This window comes from Rhinatrema bivittatum, chromosome 4 (genome assembly GCF_901001135.1).
Source record: "Rhinatrema bivittatum chromosome 4, aRhiBiv1.1, whole genome shotgun sequence".
NCBI lineage: Eukaryota > Metazoa > Chordata > Amphibia > Gymnophiona > Rhinatrematidae > Rhinatrema > Rhinatrema bivittatum.
In genome coordinates this window covers 443,828,132-443,855,554 of record NC_042618.1, presented here as the reverse complement: position 1 = coordinate 443,855,554, position 27,423 = coordinate 443,828,132, and the positions used below count along the sequence as shown (strand labels likewise).

The 27,423-nt window shown below is 43.9% G+C and overlaps 1 long non-coding RNA gene across 1 annotated transcript in view; it reads left to right on the top strand.

The window, feature by feature from the left end:
* The first annotated feature begins 2,020 nt into the window (after positions 1-2,020).
* LOC115091351 overlaps positions 2,021-27,423 on the top strand; it is a 153,899-nt gene continuing 128,496 nt past the window's right edge. Inside the window, exons 1-2 of the long non-coding RNA XR_003856678.1 lie at positions 2,021-2,142; positions 9,768-9,849. This is a non-coding gene — a long non-coding RNA (uncharacterized LOC115091351). The remainder of the gene's footprint in view (positions 2,143-9,767; positions 9,850-27,423) is intronic.

Genomic DNA, 27,423 nt, shown 5'->3' with positions numbered 1-27,423 from the left:
AATACCCAGCCTCAGGAGGCGCCATTTCAGGGCCTTCCTGCCTTCATAGGTGATCAGGAGGAAGATCACGACTGGCGACGTCACTGCTGCATGGGGCGATGTCACTGCCATGTGGGACGAGGCATGGGTTCAGGGCAGGCTGGCGGTGTCTTCACGTGAGTGCGGCCCGTTGCGGGATCTCCCCACAACTGGCCAAATGTTACATCAGAAAAGATAACAGTGGAACTAGAAAAGGTGCAGAGAAGGGCAACGGAAATGGAAGGGAGTGGAAGAACTCCCTTATGAAGAAAGGCTAAAGAGGTTAGGGCTCTGCAGCTTGGAGAAGAGTTTAGTTTGCAGGATTTTAAAGAATTTGAATAAACTCGATATCAAAGCGGTTTCCGATAAAAAGTAAAAATTATGTACAGTTAACTAACAATAATAAATTATGGACAGAGATGGAACAGGTAAATAGGGGGAATAGTTAATTACCCTTTCAGACAAGGGGCGCTACATGACACTAACAAGTAGCAGATTTAAAATAAATCACAGAAAGTATTTTTTTTTTACTCAGTGTACACTGTGGATGGTTGAGGCACCTAGCATAGCTGGGTTTAAAAGTAGTTTCAATTAGTTCCTAGTGGAAAAGTTCATAATCAATCATTAGTGTGGCTGACTTGGGAAAGCCACAGCTCACCCTGGGAGTGAGCATCAATGGTTGGATCCCTGGGTACTTCCTAATGGCCTAAACTGCCACCGCCAGAGATGGGAAGCTGGATTTGGTGGACCTTTTTGGTTTGACTCAGCATGGCATATCTCAAGTTCTTATGTTCCTAACAAAAGACAGACAGACAAACTAGAAAACAGAATATAAAATCTACAGCTATGCTATTACTATCCGCAGAAGCTCAGTGCACTCACTGCAGGTTTGGGGGACCCAGAATTTATAGCTGCAGTGCAAAGCAGACAATATATTATTGCATAGCACTTCTTCACAGTCCCTACTTCACTTTTTTTCATCTGTAGTACATTTCGACATTTAACACTAATCAGATTTGTTGAAAATGGTTGAGCTGGGCGTGCTGCCCCCATAAACGAGCATGGTAATTCCCAGTTACAATATGGCCATCTTCATAAACCTCTCCTTGATTAACATTGTGCGCAGGGCCGGATTTAAGGTTTTGGTGCCCACAGGCAGAGTGCCATGGTGGCACCCCCTGTGAAGCCATGCCGGCAGGTGTTCCTGAAGTAAGCAGAAGAAGGGTCCTGTTTGGCCTGGTTATGTGGAGCCTACAGAATTTGGCACCCTAAGCAGTTGCCTGTGACACCTTTATGCCTAAATTAGGACCCGACTGCACCTTCCTCTACGTCTTTTATCTAGGGAAGGCAGGATAAATTTCTACTGGTCAACATCACTGACTCTAGGTTCTCTCTAGAGTATAACCATAATGCAAATAACCCATGGTTTAAATTTCCTTTTTGGTCCAGACCATCTTATAATTCTGAACTACCTTTTCAATTAATGATGTATATATTATTATTACTCTGCTTCTTATGAAGTGCTGAGAGCTCTTTGCTGCGAGCTGCAGTGTGTACATCCAATTTTGCTCTTGAAATAGCTGTATTTTGAATCAATCCCATGCATTACTGTATGATTAAAATTAATTTTAGGGCACTTGTTAGCCATTTGTTTGTATGTTAAATATTTGAAAAGCCAATAAAGATAATTAAAAAATTTTTAATTTAAAGAATCAACAATGCAAAATGTCACTTTATTACATAACCACTCTTTGGTCTAGAACTGGCAGTTTGTGTTACAGACTTGAGGCAGCATATTTTGTTACATCAGACGAATACATAGCCAGTACAGTTATATTCATAACAAGTGGATCTGAGTAAGTCAAGATCTGCATCTGGAGCCGCACTTGCCACAAAATGCAAAGCAGGACCAGGCAGACCTATTTTAGATAATTCATAGTTAGAATATGCTGAAGCATGTAAATATTCTCTTTCCTTGCTGAGTTCTGTTTCACTTTCATATGGAAATAAGGTGGAGGATTCCTTACTGCCATCCCCAGCACTACAAATCTGCTAAATCAAGGAATTGACAGGATACCGAACATCTTGCAACTTGTCACAGCTCTCTCCCGATGCATCCAGAATGTGAGTGAAACACGTTGTATTTGAACAATGAGGTAGTTATTGCTTTTTTCTAGCCAGGCAGTGCCTTTTCACTCCTTTGATTTCTATCCTATTTGCAACCTGGCCAACCTTTGCTTGTTGACATATGTGATGGAGTTGGGGAGAGAGGGGGGAAACAGGGGAGTTAGAGACTGAGATACTATTAGTCTTCATTCTTAACTACCCAAGGGTTTTCCCCATTTTAAATTCCATTCCACCTGCTGTCTAGACTAGCCAAGACAGTGGTAGCCCTTCTAGCTGAGGGACATGGACTGTGGTTCCTTCCGTTAGGTGTCACTGTTAAGCAATTCCTGGGTCTCTTGGGGGTTGTGCTTGCTGGCTCCACGGCATCCCCAGGCCCTGTCTGGCCAAGGAGCAAAAGTTGGGTCTGGCTATTGAAGCCAGGTCTCTCTCATGCTGCCATTGTGTCATAGCACTGGGTATCAGCCAAACTGAAAGGTGCATGCTTTGTATTCCAAACAACTCTTACAAATATAAGCAATAACTAGGGACAAACAAAATGAGACTCAGGAACTAGAGAGAGATTTAAAGCCCGACATAGTGATATTTTGAATGAAATATGTATTGCCACTTTAAAAAAAACAAGACAAAATAATTTTGAGTTTCTTACTCTATTGTAAAAAAATCAGTTGATGTCTTTGGTCAGAATAAGTTTTCCTCAAACTTATAGTCTACACCAAGGGGCTGTCCATAAATGATGTCACACTATTTTGGCATGAAATCAAGCGTCACACTTCATCACAAATCTCTAAACCCCCTTGTCACAAAAGTGGTAACCCCCTTCCCCGCACTGGAGCATGATGTAATTTATGGATGGCCCCCAATATTGTCTTAATGATTTCAAGCAAAATCAGCTATGTGAGTGCCTGCATTTCCGCTGGGACTTCCATGGGCCAGATGGTCTTTTTCTGATGTCATTTATTATGTTACTATGTAAGAAAGCAAAATAGTGATTTTCAAGTAAAGACTTTTCCCAAAGGTGCCATGTTGGAGAAAAGCAAACCCAGTACCTGACTTGAGTAAGGCAAAATACGTAACTGAGTGATTAGAAATGTTAAATATTTGAAAAGCTGAGATGGCTGAGGGGGGTTATGATAGAGGTGTTTAAAATTATGAGAGATCTAGAACGGGTAGATGTGAATCAGTTATTTACTCTTTCGGATAATAGAAAGACTAGGGGGCACTCCATGAAGTTAGCATGTGGCACATTTAAAACTAATCGGAGAAAGTTCTTTTTCACTCAACGCACAATTAAACTCTGCAATTTGTTGCCAGAGGATGTGGTTAGTGCAGTTAGTATAGCTTTGTTTAAAAAAGGATTGGATAAGTTCTTGGAGGAGAAGTCCATTACCTGCTATTAATTAAGTTGACTTTGAAAATAGCCATTGCTATTACTAGCAACAGTAACATGGAATAGACTTAGTTTTTGGGTACTTGCCAGGTTCTTATGGCCTGGATTGGTCACTGTTGGAAACAGGATGCTGGGCTTGATGGTCCCTTGGTCTGACCCAGTATGGCATGTTCTTATGTTCTTATGAGGACCCTTCAGAGCTCAAGGGCACCTGGAGCCTGCACCACTTTCCAACTGCCCCGCTCTTAACTCTGCTTGGTGTTTGGGGCTTTTGTTCTGGAGTCCATGCAAAGACATTGAAATACCTGAAAAGGTACCAAGGTTGCACAAGAAACAAACCTGTTTCAGGGGAAAGGAAGGTCTAGAACAAGGGGGTCATGATATGAAGCTCGGAGAGGGAAGACTGAGGAGCCATGTCAGGAAATATTTTTGCATGGGAAGATTGGTGGAAGCAAGGAATGCCCTCCCAGGATGGAGCTAAAACACTAACAGAGATTTAAGGAGGATCCTCCAGTTTGCTAAAAGTGAAAGCACAATCTAGCAGCGCACGTTTGAGTGTTCATAGCATCCTACTCGCCTGATTTCAAGCAAAGAGGGTTGGGGGCTGCCAGAATAAATGGCAAAAGTGGTTAATGTGAAATGTTGAAAGTCCTAGCAGAATCGCAGGCAACTGCTTGATGGAGTATGTCTAGCAGGGTGCGCTGGTAGAATTCACAAGTAGCTGGGTCCGTTTGGCAGGCGGCAAGTTCTGTACTAATAACTGGAAGTCCTAGGGAAAATTCAGGCATTCACGTGTCTGGTCTGTCTTGCATGCCGTGCAGGGAACCTAGCAGGCTTGTAGACAATGATAGTTATTTAAATCAGGCAGTGATGATAGAAACAAACTAGCAGCTGGCTCTGTCTGGCAGGCTGCAAGTTCTGCAATAACTGGAAGTCCCAGCGGAAATGCAGGCACTCGCGTAGCTGGGTCTATCTGGCAGGCTATGTAGGGAATCTGGGAGGGCCAGATTTTTGGACAATGGCTATGCTGGTATTGCTGGCTATTTAGATTATTGCAGAGCTTAGTGGTTAGGCAGCGGATAGATGGGTGCTGGAGAGAACTGTAAGGGGATTTTGTGCGCTCTTCTACTGAAGATAGTGGAGTGCAAAGGAGGGTCCTGGATAGGGAGAAATCTTGCAGGTGGTCACACTCTGTGCCCAACCACTGGGAAGTATCCTTAACAGTGTGGATGGAATAACTGGGCAGAGTACATGGACCAGATGGTCTTTTTCTGATGTCATTTATTATGTTACTATGTAAGAAAACAAAATAGCGATTTTCAAGTAAAGTCTTTTCCCAAAAGTACCATGTTGGAGAAAAGCAAACCCAGTACCTGACTTGAGTAAGGCAAAATACATAACTGAGTGATTAGGAATGAGGACCCTCGCAACACAGCAACCTTTGACACCCCCACCAGCCTCAGCCATGACAGTGGGTCTCTGCCACAGGGGGGCTGTTTAGGCACCTACCCCCGCTATCAAAGCTGCCTGCACCATTGCTGCCAGAAGAGAGGAGCCACACACAACAGAAGCCAAAGAGGATTTCTACATTACATATGTTGACATATGTTGCACTCAAGGACACCTGGAGCTTGCACCACTTTCCAGCTGCCCCACTCTTAACTCTGCTTGGTGTTTGGGGCTTCTGTTTTGGAGTCCCAGTGCAGGAATTCCTGAGTTATATGGTTTCTCAAAATTTTCCATAACAGCAGTACGCAGGTAGTTAAAAAAAAATAAAAATAAAGCCCCAAACAACAACTTTGCCTTGTTCTGAAGTCTCTTGCATACGGTTCTAGTTTTCAAAAGACAATGATGTATTCAGTACCTCATCAGAAGTATAAATAGTAAAATTCGTGCCCTAATAATTAAACTTGCACAGCCCCGAGTTGTCAAAGGTCTACCAGCATGGAATGTGATTACCGATAGACTTGAAAACTGGTTCCAATTTTTTTTTTCAGGACATGTTGAACCTATCCTGGTTTTACCCTATGGCTTGCAAGGACGTGTACTTCTAATTTTCCTGTTGATTCCCTGAGAAAAGAAGAACTACATGCCATGGGGTAAAACACCACACAGAATCCCTAATTGTTGAGGACACAGCAGTATTACTTCCTGATGGCAATGACGCCAAGGTCTTGTCAGTGGTCTCACTGCTCCTAAGTTTCAAACTTGAGTCAACTTTTTCTTTTATGTCTACTTTTTAAAAGAATAGGACTTAAAGTCAAAGGATAGGCCTTTGAGTCTATGGGCAAAGACAGGGAGCCCTAAGAGCCTTTTGTTCAAATGGAAACTACGTAAAGAATAAAAACGATACAGCACGTAACTTACATTTACAAGGCTGTAATTCTATCCTGAGGTTTTAATGGTGGCACTGCATAAACCATGAGAACAAAGGTTAAATGCTTTTTCAATGGAACCAGAAACATGAGCGGGGATTACAGCTTTGTTCACACAGCACAGTACCTATTTTGTTCTCTTATGTAATCCAGTAGACATAATTTTCCCCCTTGAAATATCCACTGGTTTGACCCACAGTCTCATGTTTCTACTATCTCACCCCCAAAATGGCTGCCTCCTTCTCCTTCTTCCCTCTATTCTTGCTTCTTCCTAAACTAACCTTTCTGTCTAGGTTTTCTTAAAATTGGTTTGTACAACTTTCTCACTTCATGTTATTATATTTTGTGTAAGAGCAGATATGTCCCACAGGGCGACCAAAATGATAAGGGGAATGGAATAGCTCCCCTATGAGGAAAGACTAAAGAGGTTAGGACTTTTCAGCTTGGAGAAGAGACGGCTGAGGGGGGATATGATAGAGGTGTTTAAAATCATGAGAGATCTAGAACAGGTAGATGTGAATCAGTTATTTACTCTTTCAGATAATAGAAAGACTAGGGGGCACGCCATGAAGTTAGCATGTGGCACATTTAATAATTGGAGAAAGTTCTTTTTCACTCAACGCACAATTAAACTCTGGAATTTGTTGCCAGAGGATGTGGTTAGTGCAGTTAGAATAGCTGTGTTTAAAAAAGGATTGGATAAGTTCTTAGAAGAAAAGTCCATTACCTGCTATTAAGTTCATCTAGAGAATAGCTACTGCCATTAGGAACAGTAACATGGAGAATAGCCACTGCTATTAATTGCATCAGTAGCATGGGATCTTCTTAGTGTTTGGGTACTTGTCAGGTTCTTATGGCCTGGATTGGCCACTGTTGGAAACAGGATGCTGGGCTTGATGGACCCTTGGTCTGACCCAGTATGGCATGTTTTTATGTTCTTAGGTCACAAGAAATTGCTTACTTCTAATTCTGAGTTTTCCTTAGGTAGTTTTGCCTTGTATTTTTTGTGAGGGGATGAGAGGAGGATATGCAGTGGTTCCTCTTTATAGACGATAGCCTGAGAGACTCTTATATAGAGGATTTCTAAGAGCTGAACACAACTACTAGATTAAGTACTGTGCAACAGTTTCTTTGGGTTACTACTCCCTTTCTCCTGCTAGCAAATGCTGAATCATATAGGAAACTGATTACAGGTTAGTAATACTTATTCATTTCCCATGCAGAGGATGTGAAGAGAGGGGAAGGAGAAATGAGTGGCTGAATATCCATGAAAGATCAGAAACAACCCTGCAACCTTGTTGAGTCCCTATTATTCCTAATTTGGGATGTTATTGGATTTGCACCTTAAACCTACATATCTTTGCAATAGATAGCAGGACCCACTTTTGAGATGAATCTTTTGAATTCTCTTATAACTTAACGTATGAAATGCCATTACTGGCTTAAAGTAATGGTTCATTGAGCCCAGCATCCTGTCTTTGTCAGTCAGGACTGTTGGAAGGGTGGGCAAGCAAAGTGACTGCCCAGGGCACCAAGCCAGGGAGGCACCACGCTGCCCTTTTGAGTCAGTCTACGAATACATGAGCCCAAAAGTGTGTGTGTGTGTGTGGTGGGGGGGGATGCATTGTTTTGACCAGCGAATGCCCTACTGACTGTGGTTCTCAGGATGCATTCCCCGCACCTAAATGGCTACGAGTTGTTAACAGACTTGTCCGCCAGAAACTAGTCAAAAAAACAGTTTTTTTAAATCCTGCTCTGCTATGGACCTTGACCACATCCTCTGATAATTTGTGCATTGATTGAAAAAGATACTGTTTTAACTTTTGTTTCGGCTCTACTACCAGTTGCTTTCATGGAGCGTCCCCTATTCCCAGTACTGTTTGAAAGGGTGAATTATCAATCCCTGTATACTTGTTCTTTCCATTAGAGGCTGAGTTCACTGCTTTTGCTATCACATGCCAAATGGGATAGGTTAAATTTACAGCTGTGTAATGTACTCCACTGTTCAGATCAAACAGTGAAAAATGAAATAACTCTCATGCTAATTTCATTCAATGGAGGGAGATGGCGAGGACTGTACAGTTTTGTTAAGCAGAAGATCTCTTTATAGTTATAAATCATTCCTAATTTGTTTTTGCCAGGACAGTTAATTACATTCCAATAGCTTTATAAGAATAAAAAAAAAAAAAAAGTACTTTCAGGGCCGAGTTCCATCTCCGAGGCAGTTCTTTCATGTCTGAGACAATTGTCAAGACACAGATCCTCAACATTCTTTTTTTTTTTAATTTAGAAAAACAAACTGCTGAGTAATAATTTGATTTCTTGATCGGGCACGCCGGTTTCAGTCAAATCCCTTTGGTTTTTTGTTCAGCTGGGTGGCGGGGCCGAGTCCTGAGCGTGCATCCCCGAGACTCCTGAATCATTCATTGCCTGATGTGTTAATCGTTCTCCTCTGTCTTAAAATAAAAATAATAATAATTGCAGCCAGGCGCAGGTTTCTGATTGGGAGGGCAGCAAAGATTTCACGCCGCTCAGCAAAGGCGAGAGTCCTTGAGCGGCGGCGGATAGGCAACAGGGTGACTCATCCCCCCCCTCGGCGTCTTCTTCTTTTGTTATATGGCTATAGCACGTTATAACCAATTTTACAGTAGGAGAGAGAAGGAATTGTAAACCCCCCCCCCCCTTTTTTTTTTTTTTCATTAGGCGAGGGCGATGATTAATGGCCCCAGAAAGGTTCCACAGGCTTTCCTATGACCTTGATTTAATGTTTCATTCAAAACAGATGAGTGACTGGTATTGTTATCACAAACAAGTTAAGGCTTTTGTCTCGTTCCTTTTTTTTTTCTTCTTCTTCTTCTTCTTCTTTTCTCCGTTTTCTTCCAGCTCAGACGGAACCCGCGTTGGGATTCCGGGCTTTTGCCTCGTCTTTGCAGCAATGGTCCCCCAAGGCCTAGAGGGCACCCGCACCTCTAAGGGGGCTGGGGGTCCACCCGGATGCCACCTCTGGGGCTGAGTGATGCTCGGCGGGAAAGAAGTGGCGCCCCAGTCACCACGGCACCCGTGGGCAGCTGCCGACTCTGCCTTGGGGGGACATCTGGGTCCGGTGACCACCTTGGAACCTATTTACTGGAGTTACAAGATAGTGCCCTTCAGTCAGTGATTCTCAAACTTTACCACGTCAAGCCTCCAAATAGCTTCACGTGCCCCCTCCCCCACCTTATGTTTTGCAAAATGTAATAATTACATTATTTTACTTACCCTACTTAATCTTACCCACTGAAAGGAATACAACATATATAAAATGCAGAAATCCTCTTTGGCTTCTGTTGTGTGTGTGTGGCTCCTCTCTTCTGGCAGCAATGGTGCAGGCAGCTTTGATAGCGGGGGGTAGGTGCCTAAACAGCCCCCCTGTGGCAGAGACCTTCTCCCACTGTCATGGCTGAGGCTTGTGGGGGTGTCAAAGGTTGCTGTGTTGCGAGGCCTCTAGATGGAACCTCACAGGGTGTATTGTTCGATTGCCCCCTTTCCCTACCGGGTCTCCTACACACAATTGGGGTCCAGGAACACCCCGCAGAGTCTCCCAGAATTAGGGAGGGGAAGCAGGGAGAAAGTTAGGATAACCGTCCTGAGGGAGGATGTTACCTGGAGTACCTTGGAAATAAACAATTGCTGATGAACAAGTTTGACCAGTTTATTTTTACCAAAAAGAAAAGGATTAGAAGTAATCTTGTAGTAAACAATACAAGAATTCAGGTTCTCTAGCATGTACCTTTGGAATAATACTTCAAAATCTTTTGTTAATCAGAGGCAATTAGACAGCAATTAGAAATTGCAAACACTTTTCAAATTTTCTTTTACAGCTGATACACCAAGGGAGAGACAGCACAGAAACAAAAGAACAGCATGCTGTCTCTGCCTAGCCCTGCTTCTGCAGCAGCCCAGGTAAATATAATTTAATTTTTTTTTTTTTACCTGTTCACATTTCATTCCGCTGTCTCTTTCAGCAGTAGGGTAGGTGCTTACGCTCCTTGCTGGTTCCTCTCTACTATGAAAGTAGAAGCATGTGACCCCCATTCAGCTCTGACTCCTATCTGCTTTTGTTGGGGGAAGGGGAAGAGCGAGGATGCAGACAGCCCTAGTCACCCCCAGCTTCTCTCTCATTCACTGGGTGGGGAGGTAGAGGCAGACAACCCCTGCTCGGTTCCCACTCTACTCTGCTTCGAGGGTTGGGTGGGCAGGGAGGAGGTAGCAGCAATCAGGGGCAGCTCAAGGCAATCTGCTGCCTGAGGCAAGGGACGAGATGGCGCCCCCCTCTCCCAGACACACCCATACATGAGCCTCTCACACACAAGCATTCTCTTTTGCACACACACTAATCGGGCCCCCAGCCTGGTCCGTGGCAGCCCTGCTACAAGGCCATTTCTTTGGACACCATAGAGGGCTAATTGGTTGAACCACGGCTCACCCCATGGCCTCAGAGATGCTGAGCAATCTCAGTACGGGGCTGACTTGACTCCTACTTCCTGCCCATGTGGGGCCGGCATGCCTCCTACTTCCTGTCCGCGCGCGGGGTTGAGAGCCTCCTACTTCCTGTCCGCGTGGCTCCTGCAGTCGTTTTCCTGGGCCTGTTTCTACAGGAAGGCACACCTGGAGGTTTCGGATGTTGGCCCGGAGACCCGGCAATTTCGGCAGAATTCCGGAGTCTCCAGGCCAAATCCGGAGAGTTCCCAGGTATCCCCATGAGCCTCATCCAATCTTCAGCCACCGGCGGTCTCTTCCGACACTGAGCCGCTGGCGGTCCCGTGCTCTCATTCAATCATCCGGACCCCGCAGCCTCTTTCGATTCTGAGCCACCAGCAGCAGCTTCCGGCCCCATGGTCTCATTCAGTCTTCAGCTGCTGGCGGCCTCTTCTGGTCTTCAGCCGCTGGCGGAATGGGAGCCACCGGCAACCCTGAGGACTCTTCTTCCACGAAGGGGCGGATTGCGGGCAAATATCAGCCCGGGAGATTTTTTTCAAAACTGGCCCACGGGATATCTGTGACTCACTCGTGCACTTTCTATGGAGCATGTGCTTCAACAGCTCCCAAAAGCACACCAAGCTAGTCATTGAAAGGAACACTTGGAGGCTGGCAGAACTGAGACAAACAAAAAATCTCCAAATAAAATTTCATATTTTTCCTAACAAACTAAATAGAGGTCATACTAGACCAGGGATGAGCAAACTGAGCTGCAGAGCCCCTTCCATCCATGCAATCGATTGGCCTCTCTACGTTTGGTTGCATCTCTTATATATCCTGGATTCCTGGTCTGATGTTGAAGTCTTTTGCCAACCAATCAGCTCTTGAACCAGTTGCCAAGTAATGAGACAACCACACTGCCAGCCAGGGACTCAGGCACACGCATTTGCTGTGGTGCTGCTGCTTCTCTTGTGCTCAGGGACTGCCCCAGCATTGCTGCATCGTTATGTAAAAGTTGATGCTTATTACAGCTCTCTCCTTTTCCTATTCTCACCCCTTCTTGGCACCCTCACTCTCCAGAAGACTCACCATTTCCACAGCCAGCTGCCCCTCAAAGCTCGGCCCAGCCACTTCAGACAGAAGTCTCACTAACGTTGCTCACCCTCTCCCTTTCTGACAGTAGTTTGCTCCCCTTCTCAGGGCCTTCCCCTCTCCAGCGCATTCTCACTGATTGAGTGCTACAGTCTGCTGCTTATAGGGTTCCCTAGACTTTGCTCTGCCTACCTGCTCCTGGGGAAGTGAGGACTAGAAGTGTTCCATTCCGCTGCTTTCTCCAGGGCTTAAGAAAAAGAAAATTAAGCCAACACTATAAGCATCACTGCTGCAGCCAAGACTGAGGAGAGCCTGGATCATGACAAAATAGCTCCATATCAAATTCTGCTCTCCCACAATGTGGAGCTAGGGCAGCCAGGACTGGTGCCAGAGTATTAGACAGCCTAGGCAAAGCTTACAGCCTTGTAATCCCCAGCCCCACCGTACACACACACACACACACACATTATGCATTTCTAATACAATTTAACATGAAAAAACGACAAAGTACAATCTTCTGAAGTAAAAATATTACAACATGTACATTATATGTGCATGCATTGCTGTAGTGCAAACCAGAAAACCCTGCAAAAAATTTAAAAAAAGACACTTGGAACTTATATGGTATTAGGCCTATTTTAATGCATAGTGAGTGTGAGCTTAGCCCTCAGAAAGCCATGAGTAAAATAAATTACAATATTGTAAACCTCCCATACAAAAACAGTATTAACTGCCAACACTCAAACAGTAGCAACCGTACTTAAGAAAAGACAACATTGCAAGCCCTAAAATATCAATACAATTCCTATTAAGAAAACAGAACAAGGCAAGCTGATATAGATCTCTCCACAGCAACACCATAACAGAATACTTCACCTCTGTCTGAGACGGGCAGAACACAGACAGATCCTCACCAAATACAGAATAAAAAGAGATCATAAAGTATAAACAGAAATTTGCAGACAAAAACTGAACTGGAAACAGCAACAAGCTAGGCACCGTATACAAAAAACAGAAACATTACTATTCCTCATAAAACATCAAAAAATAAAATGTAATAGTAAAACCATACTTTAAAAAGTAATAAATATTTAAAAGCAACTGATGAATAAAATATCAAATAAATAAAAACTCAAATTAAAAGAAAATGTAATGTTTTGAAATTGTTTTGTTTGGGAGACACATCAAATAATACCCAATAATTAAAATTAGTAAGGATAAAAAAATATCTCATGCTCTCCATACCTGAGAATGTTTGATTTCCAATCATCCTAAGATTGTCGTGGATTAGCAGGAGAAAGAAGATGTAAAAGCTTTCACCTTCCTCACACACATACATAAACAAACTCCCTCTATCTCTCTCTTTCACCCACAAGCAGGTTTCTTCTCACTCCCACTCTCTCTGACACAGAAGCAGGCTCCTTCTCTCTTTCACACACACACACACATGCACAAGCAGGCTCCTTCTCTCTCTCACATACAAGCAGGCTTCCGCTCGCTCTCACACACATGTTCACACACACACACACACACACACACACAAGCAAGTTCCTTCTCACTCTCACATACTCACAAGAGGTTTCCTCCTCACATACACACACAGCCTCGTTTTTTATTCAGGCATTGCCGGCCTCTCTGTTTATTCTTTGGCGCCACCGACCTGGGCTCCGACGGTGGCCAGCAGCCTCTCATTTTCTTCTTTGGCTGCTGCCAGCCTGGGCTCCAATGGCGGCCCGCGGCCCACAGCTTCTCATTTTCTTTTTTGGCTGCCACCCGTTTGGGCTCTAACGGCAGCCCACAGCTTCTCATTTTCTTCTTTGGCCGCTGCCAGGTTGGGCTCTGATGGTGGCCCACAGCCGGCAGCTTTTCATTTTCTTTTTTGGCCGCTGCCGGCTTGGGCTCTGAAGGTGGCCTGCAGCTTCTCTTCTTTTTTTGGCCTCACCGGCTTGGGCTCCAACAGCGGCATGCAGCCTGCAGCTTCTCATTTTCTAACAATTTTAGCGCCCTATTGGAAGCAAGGTGAGGCGGTCACCAGGCATTTAGGGGGCACTTTTTGCCGCCCCAAACTTTTGCCGCCTGAGGTGGCCGCCTCACCCTGCCTCATTATAAAACCATCCCTGGCAGCAATGGTCTGCTTTTTGCAGTGCTGGTGCATTCCACACCTCTTAGTGACGTGTCTGCCCCACTCATCCCCACCCCCGAGGATCATTCCCATCTACCCTCTCTGTCTCTAGACTGAGACCCATTGAAGATACGTTCCAAACCTATTTGCGTTCATGGATTTGTGCACGTAAGTGGATGGACGGAGATTTATCCTAGTATTTTATAATCTGTGCAACGTGTTGCTGCACAGTTTTATAAAATGCTGCATAGTTCAGCTCTGAAGGTACATGCATATATTGAAGTACATGTGAATATTTGCAAAGCTTTGAAGGTGTCTACTTTTTCCTACCTATGTTGTAAAGCTATGAGCGTATATCTTACGCGTGAAAAAATATAACATATGAGCAAACCCCTGATTTAAGCACAACTTGAAAATTTGCGCACACACTTGAAATCACCATTTTGCCAATACCTTTGCCAGTTCATCCAGTCCATCTCCAGTTCACCAAGACGCTCCTGGTACTTCACCCTGAACTCCCCCAGTACACTCAGACCTCCCACCCAAAAACAGAAGACAATAGACGAGCCTGATATCAATTGTGCTAGATAATTAGCAGGTGTGAAATTGCGCAAATATGTTTCCTAATGTATTTATGTTAATCTCTTATAAAATAGTAATTTCCATGCGTACCTCCTGGCCACGCCCCAGAATGCCCTTAAATCACTCCTTTTTTGTGCAGGTAAAAGTGCGCATGAAACCAAAAATACATGCATACTTTTGATGTTTAACATGAATCCAGGCCATGTACGCGCTTCTATGCTAATGTTCGGCACGTAACCCCTTTGAATCGGTTATTTACTCTTTTGGATAGTAGAAAGACTAGGGGGCATTCCAAGAAGTTAGCATGGGGCACATTTAAAACTAATCGGAGAAAGTTCTTTTTTACTCAACGCACAATTAAACTCTGGAATTTGTTGCCAGAGGATGTGGTTAGTGCAGTTAGTATAGCTGTGTTTAAAAAAGGATTGGATTAGTTCTTGGAGGAGAAGTCCATTACCTGCTATTAATTCACTTAGAGAATAGCCACTGCCATTAGCAATGGTTACATGGAATAGACTTAGTTTTGATACTTGCCAGGTTCTTATGGCCTGGATTGGCCACTGTTGGAAACAGGATGCTGGGCTTGATGGACCCTTGGTCTGACCCGTATGGCATTTTCTTATGTTCTTATGAAAATGTACTAAATTGTGCTAGTAGAAGCATTTTTTGAGATGCTGCCTATTCATGTTGTGCAGGACATAGGATGAACTGAGATGTAATGTGCTAAACCTTAAGATGATTTCCATAAATGAACTGATGCCTATTTCCTCATACATGCATCAACAATCAGACAAAATCAACCTAAGTTCGTATCAACCTTGTTCCAACGTATCCGCCCCTGGGGCGACAATTCAGTTCTCTGTAAACCGGTGCGATATGTATTCTAAACAGGAACATCGGTATATAAAAATTAAAAATAAATAAATAAATAAAATGAATATATGCGAACGTCTGCTAGGGACCCTGGGTAATGTAAAGGACACCAGCTGTCAGTCCCAGGGAGAAAAAGGGGGAAAGGCAGAGAAGTAAGAGAGTAGTAGTAAGAGTAGTACAGTGTAAACAGTGGAAGAAGGCTTTCTGTCTTAAGAATGGGCGTGGATAACAACCCTAAAGAGAGAATATTAACAAGTGGCAGTATTTTGGGAAGGTGGTAGCTCTAGGAGAAGAAAGAGGCTGAAGTAGTGATAATTGCACTCGAGGACGAGAGTGTCCTGGGTCTTGTCACAGGAGGAAAGCTTGCAACCCTATAGAATAAAAGGCCACCAACTCGAAGTCCTACCGCAAAATACTGGTAAAGTTCAGGAGAATCGAAGGTAACCTTTCAGGCGCATATGATAGGGGCCCAACCTGGGAGAAAGAAGGTAACCTTCCAGCAAAACGGTGTCACGGCCTGGAAGAAGAGAAGGAAGCACCATAGGGAAATAATGTCTCCAGCTCAAGAAAACAGAAGCCAGCCTTTAACTTTCCGCCCCCAACCAAAATAACTGATGGCAAGGACTCCTGACCTGCCTATGCATGCAGCCATCCAACAGCACTTAACTGGATTTATAGCAGAGGTTGGAGGCACTTGTCGCCTGCTTGCTTTTCATTTTGCTGAGTCGGACCCATAGTGCTGGCATGGTGCTCAAGGTCCTTTTTTATTGAATGCTTTTTTCTTCTGCCTGAACCACGGGAAGGTAAATCATCCCTTATGGCTGAGCTCACCTCATGAGTCATGCCTGAGATCAATAAGATGAAAGGACAGAAATGAACGTATTGAGAATGTGGCTGACTGTTTATCACTGTGCAGCTGAACTAGAGCATGGAGGTTGTTGCAATGTATGCAGTACATAAATTGACTAAGGTGATAGCTGGAGGCATAGGAACCAAAGAGAGAGAGAGAGAGAGTTGGGAAGGGGAAGTATGAAATCCACATGGGGTAAAGACTGGTAATTCAATGCAAAATGCCCAGGAAGGCAAGAAGAAATCACATCAGAGCGCCTTAAGCTATGTGAAACCATCGCATGTAAGATACAAAAGCATCTGCTGTTGCCATGGCAAAATGCAAGACTACAGATTTCCAAAATGCTCAAAAACCCGAAGTATTTTAAACCAGGAGTGGTTCAGTCTCTTGATACCTTTCAGTTAATGAAACAAGCCTGAAGCAGAGCACGGGGGAAGTTGGATTTCATTTCTAGGTGCAATGCAAAGAATTCCTTTCTGTGGCCGACTGATAGCCCCACGGGACTGACCTCAGACTATCTGCAATCGTGTATTCAAGCCCACTCACATTTAGGTGCTAGCAAGGGCGGATTCCCGATGACGACCGGCCCGGGGATTCGCCGCCCAGGAGATACCACGTGGTCTGCCGAGCGCGGCTCTGTCACAGCCGCGCTCGGCAGACCACGTGACTGGAGCGACCGGCCCACCAGGGGATGCCCGATCCCCCAATAGGGCAATCCACCCCTGGGTGCCAGTACTCTTCTGAGCAGCCAGGGCACTTGGTTTCTTCACAGGACTGCATACTTTCAACCTCCCTTCTGCAAAATTGAGAGGGGTGGAAAAATTATGCATTGAGATTTTAGGCGGGAGGGGGTAGTTACAGATGAAAGGTAGCCTGCAAATTTCTGGGGTCATGGAGTTAGACCAGCAGGGTTCTTTCTGTAGGGGGTGGGGGAAGCCAGGGCTCCTAAGCCCTACTGGTGGACAATTTGTAATTCAAAGTTCCTCATACAAATCAAGACACCAGCAAGTCCCTATGATCCCAAGGACTTTCAGTTAGGGTATGGTAGGTACTAAATTGTGGACCCATGCATGCTTGATCTTGGATTAAACAAAATCTGTTTGCAAAAGATTTTTAAAGAATGCAGACCTTTATGTAGGTAGGAATTCCTAGTTCAAGTTTCCCATAAATGCAAGTTTCCCATAAAAGTGATTACCTTTTCCTGTTAACATGGCTTTACTACATAACTCTTCACTGTTACCCTGCCGTGTCTATCATAGATTGTGTAAGCCCTTAACCTTGCAAAGTCACCTGCCACGCTCCATTTAACTCTCGTATCCCATTAACATTGCATTTGTAGTTAACTCGTTATTGTTATTGCTGTATATATGTTATACCTTTGTAAAGCCTATCTTTTCCGAGCTTCCCTGAGGCCCCTGCCCCGTTCTATGTAACCTTTTCGTTTACCGTTATCGTTGTTTGATGTAAGCCGGCAACGGCATGATGTTTCCCACGAATGTCGGCATATACAAATCCTAAATAAAATAAAATAAATGCTGTTGCATTTAATGAGTTACCTGGATAGCACTATGACTCCCTCAGCTTGTTGCTTGGACTCCTGAGTTTGTTTGCAGATAATCAAAATCCTCCTGGATATTCTTTCTCAAGCTTCTCCAACTTTCTCATCCAGGGATCCTCTAGAGAACAGTCCTCTCTGCACTAAGAATGGGCCATACCAGAGGATAAATGATGGGTTGAGGAGGGTATTAGGTTGGTTTGAATCTCAGAGACTGTTGGTGAATGTGGAGAAAACACAATGAATGCATGTGGGGGGAGTGGACAACCCAAGAGAACCATTGTGTCTGAATATAGGGGGCACGTTTATTGAAAAAAAATCAAAAGGTGAGGAAATTAGGGGTCTGTGTTAGATGGGATTTTTAGTATGGACCTCCATGTTTCTATGGTGGTCCAAAAGGTCTGTTTTAGACTTAGACAGTTGGGGAGGTTACGTTTGTTATTAGATGTTTCAGCTTTTAGATTGCTGGTTCAGGCATTGATATGCCCTTTGTTTGATTATTGCAAGAAAAACATACAGCGCCTGCAAGTGGTACAAAATATGGCAGCCCGTTTAATCTTTGGCTTCCCAAGCAGGGCGAGTGTGATTCCGTTATTAGCTTGCCAGTTGAAAAGAGGGCACAATTCAAGCTAATGACGATGATGTATAAGGCATTACACGGGGTGGGCGCTAGCTATTTACAAGATAAGATCAGGAGGTATGTGCCTACCCAAAACTTGTGGTGAGTAACAGCGGCCTTGGCACTGGTTCCTACTAGGCAGGAGGTTCGAAAGGTGGTAAATAGGAAAAGAATGTTGGGTACATGATGGTCACGTGGCTGAATTTGTTATGAGGGGTTTGTTTTTGGGGGGGGGGTAATTTTTTTTTACTCTTTATGGTTATGAATGATTGTTACATTGTTTGTAATTTTTATAACAATACTTTGTATCTGTGAACCGCTCTGGCCAGATCTGGAGTCTGTTGTGTGGTATATAAGAAATAATAAATAAATGCTCTCAGCACCCTCACTCCAGAGGATTCCTGGAGAAAGTTAGCCTGCTAGACTACAAGACAATTCCTTTTTATTTTATTTTTTTTTGACTTCTAGAATGAGTTTCCTGCTCTCTTTGCTTCCCTCTATAAAAGATAAGCAGCAGATTGCCTGTCACTTTCTCCCAGAAACAAGACCTCCTTCCAGGAGGGCCTCTAACTCCTTCTCTATAAGGATTAGATCTGGAGTCTACAACCTTACAAGGAAAAGGGGAACCATTCTTTCATCTGCATCCTTGACCTAAACCAGGGGTCGGACATCCACAATGAATATGCATGAGATATATTTGCATACAGTGCACACAAATGTACCTCATGCAAGTTCACTATGGACAGCCTGCAACGCAGACCTGTTCTGGCACTCCAGGACCAGAGTTGTCTACCCATGACCTAAACATTTTGAGAAAAGGACAAAAGCTTACTCGGTTGGCCCACTGCAGGCAAAACAAGGCCCAAGTGCTGCCAACTCACTGCGGAGGCCCTGCCGAAGGAAGACAAATGTCCTGCTTCCAAAACCAAAATCCATAGAAAGCAATCAGCCAGGAACCTCGAAGGCTAATGCTTTATTGAGGATGGGGGGGGGGGGATCAAAATGTCAACATTTTTTATGAGAAGATAGACAATCTTTGCTTTGAGGTGCCTGCCTGTTTTCATTTTTTTCCTTCCTCCTTGTCCTCGTCTTCTTCCCCCCCCCCCCCCCCCCCTCAGCCGCCATGGGTTGTGAGTGCCCCTTTCGCAGACACAAAGACCCAATCAGAATTAGGAGCAGGGAATGGGAGCCAGGACTCCTGTGGTTGCGATCCCCTGTACTGCCTTCACATTACAGGAAATCGCATACAGTTTTCACCTTGCTAAGCATGGGACGTAGCGGCAGCCCTGGCAACACTTGTGTTCATATGCCACTGCTGGATAATTACCAGTTATGCACAAACTGTAAAAAAAAATAAAAATTAAAATAGGTCCTGCTATTTGCCGACAGCAAGCTTCAGCAGCAATGGTTATTACTCAATTATGTAATCTATTTCACTTCTAATTCTGAGATGGGAAAGTTGCCAAGACTGGCAATTTAAAAAATAAGGTCCTAAATTTACAAAGTAGTCTGGGCTTATTTTCTCTTTGCAACTGAGCTGTAAGCAGCAGGATGTGGAAGCAGTGCGCTCTCCTCCGCGGAGAAGCATTATACCATGTGCCGTTGCTGTGGAAGCTGCAATTGAGTCACTGTGAGGAATTTTCAGATTTCAGTGTTTATCTGGCACGGTGCAAAATAAAATTACATACAGGTACCAGGAAAGCCTTTGCCAAAGAACTTACAACAGGGATGGGCCACGAACCAGTGGGGTCTTCAGGAATATGCATGAAAGTGCACGCTGCCTCAGTTGTGTGCTAATCTATTTTGTGCTGTATTCGGGAGGAATGGCCTCAAAATGACCTGACCAGTTTGACTCTCAAGGAATGGAATGGCTGAGACAAAGGCAGATTCCGTGACCTTGGGCAGGTCGCGTTCAGGAGCATTGGCAGAAGGAGGATTTGAGTTCATGGCTTCTAGCTCCCATCCCATTACTCAAGCCGGCTGGACATTTCTTCTTTACGGTATTTGATCTCTGAAACAGAAAGCATCTTGGACTTATTGCTGGACTAGGACATCAGGAAAACAGTATGTGCACAGAGATGTTGGGAAAACAGGTTTTTTGCAGTAGATAACAATTCATCTTTAACTTTTTTTTTAAATTAAACTTTTTAATTATATTACCAGCATACAACCCAAGAAGACATACAAATGTATCATATTGTTGCTATACACAGAGCTCCATGTTTCCAATACAAGTATGCTAACCAAACGATCTCAATATACATGTGACAATAGTAACGTCAATGAACAATGTTAACCTTGCAGGTTTCAACAGGCAAAAATTCAAAAGAAAATCTGCTGGCTTATTTTGTAACTATGGCTTAGAAGACCAATAGGCACCCCATATTTTATCATATTTGTGCTTAAGCAAAATAACATTTTTTTTAAGATCACAATTGCATTGGCCTTTTATTGCGTGACAGGTTTGGTAAACCTGTCGTGATCACTGTAACATTTACTGATTGAGATTGGTCTGGTAGCGTTACTTATTTAATGCTTGGATGTTCTTTTCATTACTGTGTTTCGTTCTACATGGGCTAAGAATAAAGTACAAACCTGCTGTCCAAGTACATTCAAGGAGAGCAACGTCTGCAGAGGCATCATATTGGCACATCTAGAGCAAAAATAATAGAGTTGGCTGTTCCAATATATTATTCTAAAGCTGCATTATTTAAATTTAGGAGCTAGCAGCTTCTATGAGACCAGAGGGAATTTGGAGTTCTTTTGATAGATTGCAACTCTCCTCAGTCGTATCCATACAGAAATAAATCCAAAAATCATAAAGTACTCATCGATACAAACCTGGGCCAACCCACAGAAATCCTCTGCACTCCAGGTCCTGCTCGCTAGACTTCCGCATTCCACAAGGGCTACTCTTATGGGCGGTATCCTCTCTGTGTTCCCATTGTAGCAGTACCTGTTTATAGGTGCAGAATCGGTAAAACCAGCCGTGGTACACTGGACCCAGGAACTCAACCTTTGGGTCCCAGCCATCCCCCCTCCAGGAAGGAGAGGGAGGGGAAACACCCCCCCCCCATGAGCCAAGTGGGCTTATGAGTTCCAACAAATGCACACTTTACTGAAGGCACCTCCCACCGGGAACACCATACACTCCCACTCTCCCCCAACACCGTATACTAGCGTCTCTGAAGACTTGGATGCACACAGCAGGGACACCTAGAAACACTCCTACTTCCATCCCCATGAAGACGGAGATTTCAGCAAATGTGACAAAATCTTTCCAAAATGTAGTAGCAGCACTGGGTGCCATTTTTTTTTATAGACGGAAGAGACCCAAGATTGTATTACTATAGACTTCATTTTGTTGGCCTATGAACTGCATAAAGCAAAGCAATTGAAATGCCCACAGAACATTTAATACACTTTACATTTCAGAGCCTTAATCATGGATAATAACTCTACAAGCACAGGAAAATGCTTTTCCTGCAGCACCTGTAAGGTTAGGCATCCCATGGCCTACATTTCAAAGTCATACTCCCTCTTCAGCAACATCCGTTGACTCTCTGGGTTAGAGAATCCGCCTCCTGAAAACACTGAAAATCGAACACTCCTACACATTTCAGTAGGCCTGGGAAACTATGGCACCTTAAAATGTGACTGTGTACTGGTATCTGTATAGGAATAATGAAGTCACTGTAAGGCACCACTTTCAGTGTAATAAAACCGGTCACCTGAAATAGAATGTGAAATAAAGCAGATTTTGCATAGACAATAAAGGCAAATGAGACAAAAAAAACAAAACAAACAACAATTTTTGTGTTTTACGATTTTTTTTCACCATTTTTTTTAAACTATGTCTTTTTTTTTCTTTAAGCCAAAACCACATTTCTTGGAAAGTCATTAAAGCACGTTGAGGACGCCTTCTGATCTTCTTGCCCTCTCGAGCAGGCAGATCGATATTAAAGTCCAACTGGAATTAGAATTGCTGGGCAGACTGGATATCTGCCATCGTTACTATGTTACTGTGCTTAGAATCAAAAGTCCATGCGGGACACAGCTCTCACATTGGCACTCTCCTTCCACAGAACCCCCAAATAGTCTTTGCTTATTTGGATCATATAGGACCCTGAGGTGGAGAGCTTCCAGAACACCTATCCTGAGTCCACTTCCATCCGAATTTAAGTCTGGAAATCTCCAAAAACCAGGAATAAAGCAAAGATAGACAACAAAGGGCCCACAAACAGAGAAAAAAAAAGTCCTTCTTTTGGAAAGTCTTTTCCTTGTTTTCTTCAAAACTGGAACCAAGATGCAACACTGGTTTCCAACGGAGTCACGAGCTGCTTCAAGGGATACTGGTAAATCTTCTAGCTGTGCCCCTCTGAGCGAGGCTGGCAGTTTTCTGGTATGACTCCTGCCAGTACCCCAGGAAAAGACAGTGTCCTGGAAAACGGGGAAATTCCCCATCTTCTTCCATCAATTGTAAGGTTGCTGAAGCTGCACTTACCAGCCGCATTTCTCATATGCAGCTGACAGGAAAACTGTGTGCAGGATGCAGGAAATGGGAGTAATGCAGGAGCAGGCACGTATCACTTGTCAACCTGGTCTCTGCTGTGGGGGGTTTGTCCCAGATCCATGCGAGGATATTCCTCCCCCCCCCCCGTACACTCCTCCCACTCTCCCAACCTCGCATGCCCAGCATCTGTGAAGATCCTGATGCACACAGCAAGGGATGCCTTGGCCCCTGTGTGTTCATAAAATTAAAATGCTACTTTCTCTACGTCTTTACTTTCAGCAGGTTAGTGTAGTAGGTGTGTGCACTGCAAATGTTTTTGTGTTTGTTTGAAATGAAGTAAATTATAAACCGAATGAAAAAATAAGAATCCCCCAGCAAAATTAAACAAAATCGAAAAAGGAAAAAATGGCATGGGCTCCCCAAGCCCCATGCTCCAGCCTCTCCCCCACCACTACCTCGCCCTGCTGCCAAAATTAAAAAAATCAAAGGCTGGACTGGGCCTGCCTTCCCCTCCCCCCATGCCTTAGCCCTCCCCCCTCAAAAGCCTTACTTCATCCCTGGGGCTGATAAAGCCCAAAGGGGGCAGGAATGATCCCCAGCCATGCCTGCTCCACCAGGTCCCCTTTCACCTCCATGCAACAAAAAAGTCCACCAGCGTCGGGGCCAGCTGTTGCCATTTTGAATAGGACCCAGAGGGGCAGGAGTGACTGGAGATCGCTCTGTGCCCTTTGGGCTTCAGCAACTCCATGGATGGGGTAAGGGGCTCAGCTGAGTGGGCCCAGCTCGATGTGACTTGGGGTTACCTTTAATTCTACCATCTTGATGATGGGGGAGGGGTGGTATCTACTAAAAGGAAAATAAAATGAATGAAATTTCATTCATTTTTCTTTTGTTTCATTTTCCAAATGAAATGACACAAAACAGGAAATTTGATTTCAAATAAAAGTACATCCCTAGCACAGTGAGAAATTTGAGAGGAGATGTGGCCCTTTCTGAAGCTGAATCTGCAGACTCCGGGCTGGTGCTTCCATTAGGCAAAGTAGGCTATTGCCTAGAGCCCCAAGATTTTGGGGGTGGCAAATCCTGCCAGTATTGAGATCCAGAGTGGTGCTGTACCAGAGCCAATATCGCCAATGAAAGGAGCACTGTGCTGGATCCGTTGCCACCAGTAGGAGGGAGTGCTATGCTGGAGCTGCTGTCATAAGTTAAGTTGAGAGAGGGTGGGGTGAGGGATGAATATCCAAAGGTTTGCCTAGGGTGCCAAATATGCTTGCATGGCCCTTGGCAAACCTCCTAATTTTTGTCAGGGGAGAGTAGGAGAGGTGAGGGAACAAGGTGTGAGGAAAAGCTAAAGAGGTTAGGAATCCTCAGCATGGAGAAGAGAAAGCCGAGAGGAGATATGAAAGAGGTCTATAAAATCTTGAATTGAGTAGAATAGATAAATGTGAATCAGTTGTTTACTCTTTCAAAAAATACAAAGACTAGGGGACACTATGAAGTTACTAAGTAGCACATTTAAAACAAATTTACATGTAAACCGATTTGATTTGAATTTATTCATGAAGGTCGGTATAGAAAAGTGTTAAATAAATAGGAGAAAATATTTTTTTCACTTTATGCACAATTAAGCTCTGGCATTAATTACTGGAGGATGTGGTTAAAGCTATTAGCGTAGCTGGGTTTAAAAAAAGTTTGGACAAGTTCCTGGAGAAAAAGTCCATAACAATAATTAACCAAAGTAGACTTCAGGAAAGTCACTGCTTATGCCTATTTGAGATCCTGGCTGGCAGGTACTTATGACCTGGATTGGTCACTCTTGGAAACAGGCTGCTGGGCTTGATGGACCCTCAGTCTGGCCCAGTACGGCTGTTCTTATGTTCTTATGATCTTTGATTCAAACTTTTCCATAAATCTTGGAAGTAGAGGAGGGGCACACTGTTTTCTGTAGCCAGTCAGGTGTCATAGTTAAGTGGTAGTATACAGCAAAGGTGAGTGAGAACTTGATGACCTTGTACCATCTCAGTATTTAGAGTTTCTCTGTGCTGCTGAGGTGAGAATGTGGCACACACCCTGTTTATTGGGAAACAACTAGCCAGGAAGATCTCTCTTTGGCTTGCAATGGACACACCTTAGACGTGGATGACACAGTTCTGACTAGTGAACTGCCCTTTTCTTAAGTTTATAGCAATCAATTTACAAGTCTTACACTTCAATGTCTTACTGTATACTGTGCTTTAAATACTACTAGTGAGCATTGCATAACAAGCCACAGAAGGCGCACTGCAGCTGCTGGGTTTTCTAGTTCTAAGCTGGCCGGTCCATTGGGGGTCATAGATGTTCCCTAGGTTATCACTAAAGCTATGAAGAAGGAACTCTTCTGGAATTGCATAACCATTCTGAATAACAACACAGGGCATATTGGCACTGCGTCTTTGATAATGTCATCAGGATTAATGGTGCAGCTAGTTTTAATTAGCCCCCTTACATTACATGAACAATTCTCAAAAGTCATATGATAGCATGGGATGCTTGCATTTGTTACTTGTTTGTACAGTAATATCTAAAGTCCTGCACTATTATTTCATTGGCTCTTTTTTCTAACAATTTAGAGTTTATTATGTCTCACTATCAACTGAAACTGAAAAATATGTTATACATTTGCATGCAAAAGATATTTTAAAATGAGATTCTAAAAGTTTTAGATTTGTGCATCTTTTAAAATACAGCAGGGATGTTTTAATGTGTGAAATCTGACAGGGTGGGCCATAATTTAAAATATTTTCCTTCTTTTTCACCTTTGGTTTTCTGATATTCCTTCTGGAAACAATTTTCAAAAACCTGCTGAGCAGGTCAGATAACTAGGTCATTTTACCAGGTTATCTGTAGCCGGGTGTTCAGCCAAAACTAACTGACTCATTTTTTGGGCTGAATCTAGCTGGATAAAGTTTTGGCCGGCTGGAATTTGGCCTGCCATTTAAAATGGCCGAGGTTGCATGGAAAATCTGTGTTAACCGGCTAAATCAAAAACTCACCCTGGGAATGCCCCCGGCTCCACTCCTTTTTCTGGCTGGCAATATCTGTGCATCTTGCAGTTTTATTTGCGCAAGTTTATCCAGTTGTAGATGGGGGGGACAGCATTTTTAACTTGGTAGTTTTATCCAGCTAACTTCCAAAGCTGGCTGGATAAATCTTCTGAAACTCCACCCCCTCAATGACTAAATCTTTGAATGAGAAACAATCCACAGCAAGGGCAATCCACAGCACGGGCAATCCACAGCAAGTTTGGTAGAAGGCTGGCAGGCTTCAGAGCCTGCTCCCTAAGGAACTGACAGCATACTGGAAAATCTTTCATCGAGGCACTTTGGATCAGACAAAGTATGGACCTAAATGAGGCCTCAGCAGGATCTTGTCCCTCAGAGCACCTCTGGATTTAGAGAGATGCCCCCTTCCCACCCATGTATGAGGAGCAAGATTACAAGACCCACTAGGAATTTTTCGAGAATGACTTTTCCCCACAATTGAAGCGATCTTTATAGAATAAGATTTAGAGACAAAGAGAATGGCTTCAGCCTGCCCGAGTACCTCCTGCATAGAGGGATTGACTGATCAGAGGGGCAGACTGGGCATTTGTAATGCAGACCCGGCACGACCGGGTGTGCATACTGTGCATTTGCACAGGGCGGCACACCTGGTGGTTAGCAACAGCAGGAGAGGCCACTGGGTCACAGGCGGAGCTGAAGAGGCTGTGGTCAGCATTCTCTCTAAACTGCATGTGTGCACACCCATGCACAACTTTTCCCATGGGTGCGCACAGCTTCCCCCCCCCAGCACAGGAAGACTGGTGAGGCCATGGTGGAGCTCATCCCACCACAACCCAAAGTGAGGAGGAGGCCGGCGGGGCCATGGTGGAACTCATCCTACCATAGCCTGAAATGAAGAGGAGGCTGGTGGGACTGTGGTGGAGTTCATCCCACTGTAGCCTGAAGAAGAGTCGGTGTGTGTGTACATGAGTGCATGTGTATATGTATGTGTCTGTATGAGAGCCTGTGTGCATGTGTCTGTGTGATAACGTGTGATTGTGTGAGAGGCTGTGTGCATCTGTGTGACAACCTGTGTGTTTGTGTGCATGTATGTGTGCCTGTGAGAGCCTGTATGTCAAATATAGGCTCTCACAGGCACACACATACACATAATGTAACTGTGAGGGAGAGAGAGACTGTGTATGTGAGAGGGAGTATGTGAGAGAATGAATGTGTTATTGTATGTGTGTGTGTGTGAATAAGAGAGATAAGGCAAAGTTTGTGTGGCCCTACCTCTCCCAATCCACAACAATCTCAGGCTGATTGGAAATCAAAAGATCTCATATGAAGAATTTTTAATTTTTCTCTCTTTTAATTATTGGGTGTAATTTGATATTTCTACTGTTTTGAAATATTATATTGTTTTTTGAGAAATAGAACTTTTTTAATTATTGGATTTTTTATTGATCAGATATTTTGAAATATTTTATTGGCGTTTGGGAAATATTAGAACAAATATATGCAAGTTTTGTAAATTATTGGATGTTCGACAGCTGTTTTGACATATTTATTCTTTTTATTAGTAGGGTTTTAATGTTATGAGTGATGTTTTTTCTCTCTTGATTTTATTGCTTGACGCATAATTTAATTGTGTGTGTCTGCAGAGGGTCTGGGAGTGGGGGAGGGGTGGCGTGTGTGCAAGCTGTAAGGTTTGCCTGGGGCACCGGATATCCTTCCTTTAACCATGGGTTCTATGGAGGTGGGGAGGGAAGCAGGTGTCAGCTTTTAAAAATCGAGATTGCTGGAGGGAACTGGGCTTTTGTAGACAGGCC